The sequence below is a fragment of the Cornus florida genome, unplaced genomic scaffold, assembly GCF_030987335.1.
Source record: "Cornus florida cultivar Cherokee Brave unplaced genomic scaffold, ASM3098733v1 CherokeeBrave_3.0.0_Hap2_Chr02, whole genome shotgun sequence".
Taxonomy (NCBI): domain Eukaryota; kingdom Viridiplantae; phylum Streptophyta; class Magnoliopsida; order Cornales; family Cornaceae; genus Cornus; species Cornus florida.
In genome coordinates, this window is record NW_026775572.1 from 77,801,918 (window position 1) to 77,808,932 (window position 7,015).

Sequence of the window (7,015 nt, forward strand, 5' to 3'; positions counted from 1 at the left end):
TCCGACTTTGTTTCCATTTCAAACACGCATTCGTTCCCTTGGGATGATCCCTACTCACCCTAGCTATATTAGTAGTTAGAGGTAGTAGTGGTACTTTATAAATTTAAACTTGGCCACACTTCATTGCAATTTGGTTGCTTCAGCGAGCGACACACCAGTTAGTTAGAGGGAGAATTGGCTAGAGATTAGAGAGAAAACATTATATTTTGGGAGAGTTCTTCATTCTTCTAGGATTTCCACCAAGAACGCCAAGGAGGAGGATGAATTCAACTATAGAGAAAGCCCTTGAGGGTTGGATGACACCAATCATGAGTGGCTATACTATTCTCTTGGGGCTAGAGATAGCCTTAAGCATGCTTCCTAGACTTTGATGTTTGTAATTAATGGGGATTTATGTTGTAACTATTGTTTTGACCTCTTATATATATAAATCTTGTTTTTACATGATTTGTGTATTTTAATACTCCCAATTGATCTTTTAATTCTATTCATATGTCTATGTATGTTGGAATAAATGGTCATGTGCTTTACACTTGATTCTTTACATTTGATGCATGTCTATGTGTATTACAATGTTTGGTCTTGTGTGGGTCAAGGCATGGTGCTTAATGGCTTACTCTTGTGGTTTATTTGATAGTTCATACTTATTTCTTGATGGATTGTGCCAGCTTCTTAGTTTAATTAGTTTACTTTTCATGTCATTAGCATAGTTGTAGTTTAATTACCTTAATTTCCTAGATAGGTGGACAATCCATTCTTGCAATTTGATGATCCATGCTTATGAGTACAAGTAGTATATTTCTCTAGATTCTTGAGTGTGCATTGATTGTGGACTTATGGAAGGATTAATGGCTTAATTTGATATGTTGTGATATTCACTTGATTGTTTAAACAATATATGCTTACTTGGCCATCCAAGTTTAATATTTCAATTAATTGCACACATTTTATTTACAACATATAATCCCCCTAATTTGTCAAATGTTGAATTTCTAGGAAATCAATGCTTAGTGGTGAACTCTATATCCCAAGAACCCTCTATCATTCTCTACATCTCTCTTGTTTTAGTTGTCTTACATTGCACTACTTTAGTTTACATTGTAGTATAATTAACCAACAAAACCCTCTTTGATCATTTGACCTACTAATCTAATATTAATTCTGGAATACCTTCTCTTTTTCTTGGGACGATCCCTACTCACTCTTGCTACTTTAGTAGTTAGTAATGGTAGTGGCATTTTACAAATTTAAGCTTGGCCACAACTTTATCACACACATCGAGGTTAGAGTTTGATACACACTAACATTAAGGTGTATAAAGATGGTCTGATTAAGTCAGAATGGAATGTGAATCTAACGAAGCTCAAAGAAAGTCCAGGAAAAAAGCTTGTTGACTATATTGAGAAGCATAATTGGCTTTTTTTTCACAAAGATGGAGAGTACATACAATCCAGATATGGTTCACTATTTTTACTCAAATATTCGGAAAGTTCATAATTTTGGATATTTTGAAGTATTATTATTTGGAAAGGACTATGTGGCTGATAAAGAGGTGATCGGAAAAAATCTTGGTATACCCAAGAGTTTTACAAGCACGGGCTATCGTCTTCCACTTGACAAGTCAGGACTGAAGTGGAAAGATATTTGCAATGCTTCGTGTGTTCCAGATTTGCCGAGATATCCCGATTATATACCATCTCGTTATCTCACGGATGAAGCGGCGTTTCTAAATTTGTTTGCCATCTCCAATCTTAGTTACTTCGGGGAAGAATGATGTTATCTCCTCATATCGTGCAGAGGTGTTATATCTTCTATCTATTGATGCACATATACATCTTAATGCTTCTATCTATGGATTAATGGTAGCACACTACAAGAACAATACCTAGAAAAAATCATCTCCATTCCCTATGATCATCATGGGTTTGTATCGGTAGTTTGACGTTCCACTTCCACCCCGTGCTCATTATATTGAGATTATGTCTGAGATGGATGTTAGGGCTTTTAACAAGTCAAAATCCGCAAAGGCTTCATTTAGGAAAGCTAGTAGGGGTTCAGCTTTCCTGAGATTACTCAGCTTTTTCTGTCTAAACGGAATTTTACCACATTGGATGTTAATCTGCTATACTCCCTGATTCTTCAGAATCAGAATGTTATGATGGATGTTGTCCTTGATTTACAGGAAGATGTTAGATTGTTGAGAGAGCAGAGGATAGGTAATACTTCTGAGGATATCTACAGACTAGCTCCTTCAGATCCGTCACTTGTTCCTAAGGATGACAGAGATGAGAATGATGAGACAGATGAGGATGATGAGGATCGTAGTGGTAGTGACACTGATGGTGGTGATGCAGAGTTTCTGACTACTATTATTCCGTTTGCTGGAGATGATGTTGATGCTTGATTCTACATTCATATCATACATGCATCACTTTTTGTTCAGTTTTTACATTGTCATGACTTGATATTTTTGGATATTATCTTTTGACTGCTAACATGTAACAAACTAATTACTGTTTTCTCTATTTAGTATTGTTTCTACTCTCAATGACCTGTTTACATTGCTTTGTCAATTTTGTTCCCAAAAGGAGGAGAGCAAGGTTACATTAAGGGGGAGAAAAATCTAAATTTTTTGGATAATTTATTCAGGGGGAGGTTTTTAACTTGTTTTATTAAACTTTCACTGGTCGTTTTGCTTGATCCATGCGCAGGAATTTAGGTGAAATTTTGTCCAAGAGCAGAAGAAAACAGAGATAAGAAAAATTTCGTGTTTCCGTAAATAGTTGTAATTTACTTTTCTACTTTGGGTAGATTATGAATTGTTTGTAGGGTTTTGTCACAAAATTGTCAAAGGGGAAAATTGTGAGATATATTTTTGTAATTGGCATATTTCGGTAACAAAACAAGTCCTAATCCAGTTGTAATTTCAGTTACCATATCAGACTCGATATCAACTGCGGAATTCGAAGGTTGTTCAGAAGAGGAAAGTACTGTTGATCATCAAAAAGGAAAGAATAACATATTAGGACATCGGTTCCCACTTACGACACAAATACCTATATGGTATATTTTCCAGAAGTTCCAAAAGCAGAAAATCCAAGTTTAAATTGGATTCTGTCAAGTGGGAACCGGTACCTGACTTTAGGAACTGGTTCCAGAAGCTAAGATTCAAAGAACTTCATTCTGTCCTTTGGGAACCGGTACCAAATGTGGGAACCGGTTCCAAGAGTCCTGATTCCAAAAGGTTTTCAGTTTCCTTGTTCTGTTTAATTCCTTTTTTATCCAACTTTCCTTCCAAGTCTCATGCATGAAATTTCCTTTATTTTCAGAAGGAATAGGACTTTGCAAACCTCTATATAAACCATGTCAAACACATAGGTTTATTTACGGCTTTTGCACTATCAAGTTATTATTCTTAAAAGCCTTAGGAAGATTTTTATTTTAGAAATTCTTAGAGAATTTTCTGTTTATCTTTCTAGAACACATATACATAAACACATCGTGAGTTTAGAGTTGTGGTGTTCAAATCCTGATCGTGATCATACAGTTGCATCACCATCGATCAGAAGAAAGTAGATCTTCTTCTACATCGAATTCGGACGATTGAAGAACAGAAGTAAAAATGATCACACTTTGAAATGGTTGGAGCATTCGTAGAGTCTTGTCTAATCTACCTGTTACTCTTCTACCAATATCAAGCATAAGCCTGAGGCCAAATTGCTGTTGGTCGGGGAGTCGTAAAGCCAAATGATTGTCAGCAGTTGGTGTTTTGTAGAACGATAGGGTGTGAGTCAAAGTCAAAGTTCAGTGTACTTTATTTCAAGCATAGTGGATCGGTTTACTTTAGACTGCAAAGTCCACGAGGTTTTTCCTATACAAACAGTTGACGTATTTTATCAACTAGGGTTTCCAAACTAAAATCCTAGTGTCATCTTTAACTTTACTTTGCTTTATTTTATATTGCATGATATTGATTTATTAATTGCTAAAATAAAGAAAGTTGGAAAAGACACAGATCTGTTTTAAAATAATAAAAACTTTCTAAATATTCCGCTACGTACGACTCATAATTTTTAATGTTGTATAAGGTATACTCAAACATCCACAGGTACACAATGATTTTACAAAGAAAATCCCTCTCAACTAAAGATCAAAAACCATGGTTCCTGGCCACTGCCAATGTAATCTCTGGTGGTGTCGGTACCTAGTTGCACAAAAGTGTGTAAAATGTGAAATGTAGTGTGGCCAAGTTTGAATTTATAGAATGCCACTACCACTACTAACTATTAATGGAGCTAGAGTAAGTAGGGATCATTCCAAGAGAAATGAACGGTATTCTTGGAATCAATGTTGGAGTAGTGGGTTGAATGATCAAAAGATGGTTTGTTGATTGAATTATACTATAATTTAAACTAAATAATTGCAATGTAAAACAACTAAAATAATATGAGGTGTAGAGAATATGAGAGAGGAGTCTTGGGTCATAGAGTTCGCCACTAAGCATTACCTTCATAGACATTCAATATTTGATGGATTGGGGGGATTGTGTGTTATAAATGAAAGTGTGTGCCATTAATTGAATTATTAAGTATGGATGGCCAAGTAAGCATACATTGTCTAGTCAATCTAGTAACTAGCACAACATATCAAATTAAGTCATTAATCCTTCCATAAGTCCACAATTAATGCACACTTATCAAATTAGAGAAATATACTACTTGCATTCATTAGGTTGTATATGTAGGTAGCTTAAGTCCCAAGTCCCAATGTGGGACGCCTCTACATTTTCCCCCACCTCCACTTGTACTCGCAACATTCTCATTACGGTTAGGACACCCTGCCTGCCCAGTCTGGACCTAGGCACCTCTCAGGTGGGCTCACCCAACCGGCCGATACTTTGCTTGACACCGGTCCAAGGACTAAGTCTAACTTTGATACCAACTGTAATAGTTCAGACACTTTCCCTCTAACCCAAAATCTTAAAATATTGGTTATTATTGCATGCCCACCCATTTATATCCATTTCACTTCCCATTCGGATCTAATATAGGAAACCTCTAACACCAAGTACTGTATTTCTCTTTCACTCTTTTAATCTTGCTTTTAAAAAAAGTGTTTTAAGAACTTATTTTTGTAATCTATCAAACCTAGGATAATTCTCAAAAACCTTAAATTAATTCCTTTTTTTACCATGTTATCATTTACTAATGTTTTAAAATTTACTAAGAATAATTTAGACAACCTACCAACACGCCAGTGGCTTAGCGGTACCAGACCCCTACTTTCCGAAGGGAAGTCAGGGGTTCAACCCTCAGTGGAGGCATGTGTGTGTGAGTACAAACTAAGAAAAAAAAAAAAAAAAAATTTAGACAAGCTTTTGCATGATCTATTATCTCTCCAACTCTTCCTCTTCGTTCCCTCACCTTTCCGTGTCATCCTTTTCGTGAGGATGTTCTCTCTTTCTAAAATGTAGTGTAATTTCTGTTATTTGAAATAAGATGACTGTCTTCAAATTATAAAACTAATGTTTGATGTTTGGCAAACTAACCTACTAGGTAGAGAGATCGTATGTCAAGAATCCCCTCAATAATCTAGAGAACGTAGCAGATTATGGAATCACAAGGACATTCTTGGTATACTAAAAAAAAAACACGTTAAGTGCCAAAATTATTTTGTCAAAACTAAAGGTTCATTTCAGTGTAGGAATGTCATAGCATACGATACATCATTGAAGTCTCACAATTTTGGGATGTGATTCTAGTGACATGCATAATAGTTTTTCTACCCCTCTCTAAGACTACTACTACTTAATTATGTTTGCCTAATAGGAAGCTACGAACATCTCTTTAAGAGACCTAGTATGGTTGTGTGGGAGGAGTTTTTGTGAGATATTTAATTTTATGTTAGCAAATTTTGTAGTCAAAACTTAATGATCGGATTGTAATTTTTATTTATTTATTTTAAGTCTCGATCTTTGGAGCTGAATGGCGAGTGCCTTCATATCGTGAAATTAGATGAAACATCATTTAGAACTGGTGTGTGACTTAAGACGGTTTGAAGTTTGGTAGACAAGGACTTAGAATTTTGAGTTTTTAACCAAAAATTTCAAATCCTGAAAAGTCTAACCAGTTGCACTTTTAGTGACCGTCCAACAAGTCTCGGTTCGAAGCTCCAGAAAAAATTCTGCAAAGTTGGACTGATCGCACTTTTTGCGACCAAACGCACTTTGCCTGATATGTGCGGAATTTTATGTTTTAATAAGATTTTGTTTCCTTTTAGCACCAAACTTCTTGAGACATCCTACAACATTTTTAAAACCCTGTTCTAATTATTGAGGACAAGTATTTAAACCCCTCTTATCTCCAAGCCTAGTAAGACTTTGGGGGGAAGACAGAGAGAATAATTTTACACCATTGTTGGAGCTTCCAAAAAGATTCTTGAAAAAAAAAAATACACCATTGTTATATTTTTTAGAGCACACACATACCCGTGAGTGTTTTAGGGTGATGTTCTTCATCAGTTTAAAGGATTTTCAGAGATAACTTTAGTTTACTCAGTTATATCAGAAGAACAGATTTCTTTCTTATATATTTGTACTTCTGAAATGAAGGGGAATCAGTCACTATGAATGGGATAAATTGTTTGTAGAATGGTCGTGTTCTTCCAGCCACCTGTCTGCAAGGATCAAGGAGTCAGTTTGAAAAATCAGTGAACATACCTGAAAAATCTCCAAAGAGGACTGGTTAAAAATGGATCATTATGGGTGATTTTAATTCTCTGTTGCATCAATCTAAGAAAATAAGGGGGGTCTGCGAATCCAAGACTAGATGTTGAAATGCTTCACAGATCTGATTGATGGTTGCGGCCTGTTCGATATGGACTATAAGGGATTCCTGATAAGCGTCCAATGTTTCACATTCAAGCCCCTTTATTTACATACATTAGCTCTATTTATTTTATGCTTTTATGTTGTTTTTGTGTTTGTGATATTTTCAGGATTTTATCCTCCAAATCA